The 1,407-nt window shown below is 34.9% G+C and overlaps 1 pseudogene; it reads left to right on the forward strand.

Moving 5' to 3' along the window:
• Positions 1-725: 725 nt before the first annotated feature.
• LOC100457371 (large ribosomal subunit protein mL50-like) lies at positions 726-1,205 on the forward strand (annotated as a pseudogene).
• The last annotated feature ends 202 nt before the right edge of the window (positions 1,206-1,407 follow it).

The raw sequence follows: 1,407 nt of genomic DNA on the forward strand, positions 1-1,407 counted from the left end.
AATGGCTAACACTACCTGATTTCAAGGCTTAATATTATAGGTAGTTACAGTAATCAAAACAATGTGTTACTGGTATCAAAATAAACAAAAGATCAATGAAGCAAAACAGAGAATCCAGAAATGATCCAGTACATAGAAACCTATTTTTGGTAATGATGCTATGACAAGCAAATTGGGAAACGATGATCTTTTCAAGAAATGGGTCTGCAGTAATTAGATATTCATATGCAAAAACTACAAAAAAAACCCCCAAAACCAGAATGTTGATCTCTACTTCATATCATATATAAAAATCAACTCAAAATAGATTATAGACCCATTGTCAAATCTAAAACTGCAAAACTTCTGGAGAAAAACATAGGTGAGAAAATCTTAGTGACCGTAGATTTGCAAAATTTCGAATATTATACAAAAGCATGAACTCTAATTATAACACTGTTAAAAAAATGAAAAGATGAGCCACAAATTGGGAAAAAATGTTTGTAAAACATGTATCTAACAAAGGACATGCACCTAGAATAAATGAAGATATCTTACAACTCAATAATAAAAAGAGGGACAACCCAATTAAAAATGGTAAAGATTCACCAAAGAAGATAGAAGGATGGCAAATAAGCACATGTAAAGAGGCTTACTAACTTTAGATTTTAGGGAAATGCAAATTAAATCCACAGTGAGATTCCCCTACACTCTCATTAGAATGGCTGAAATGGATCTCATTGAAGATGGTGATGCAATCTGTGTCTGGCATTATCAGAAGAGTCTTTATGTGGACAGTCTCAGGGGGCACCTGAAGAGAATTTTGGTCTCAATCCAGAAAAGAGAAAGAGCCAGTGGTTGCTGAGACAGTAAAAGAGGTGAAAAAAGAACCTATCCCAGTGTGTCCACCCTTACGAAGCCAAACATATACACCACCTGAAGGTCTCCAGAGTCGTTTGGAATCTTACACTAAATAAGTTTTTGGCTCCTTTTTTCCTAGTAATTGGCAAGACATTTCCCTGGAAGATGGTTGTCTACAGTTCAGTCTTTTGGCACATTTAGCTTATGACTTGGGTCATGTAGTCCCTAACTCCAGACTCCACCAGTTGTGCAGGATTAGAGATGTTCTTGGTTTCTATAATGTCCCTATTCAAGATAGATCTAAATTTTATGAAGTCAATGCCAGTAAGCTGCCCCCCAATTTGAAAATCACTTGGAGTTACTAAGCAATTCAGAAGAGAAATACATTGAAATCATTTTATCCCCCTGAGTAAGGGGGCTGCTTTTTAGGCTTTTTGATACTTTGCCATGTAAAATACTGTCAGAACTGTTCTCTAAACCCACTTTTTCTATAGAGGAATGTATCATCTCTTTTTTTCTCATATTATGAATGGATAAAGAAAAATAGGATTTTCTATTTTCATATTT

Source organism: Pongo abelii, chromosome 8, assembly GCF_028885655.2.
Source record: "Pongo abelii isolate AG06213 chromosome 8, NHGRI_mPonAbe1-v2.0_pri, whole genome shotgun sequence".
In the NCBI taxonomy this organism is placed as follows: Eukaryota; Metazoa; Chordata; class Mammalia; order Primates; family Hominidae; genus Pongo; species Pongo abelii.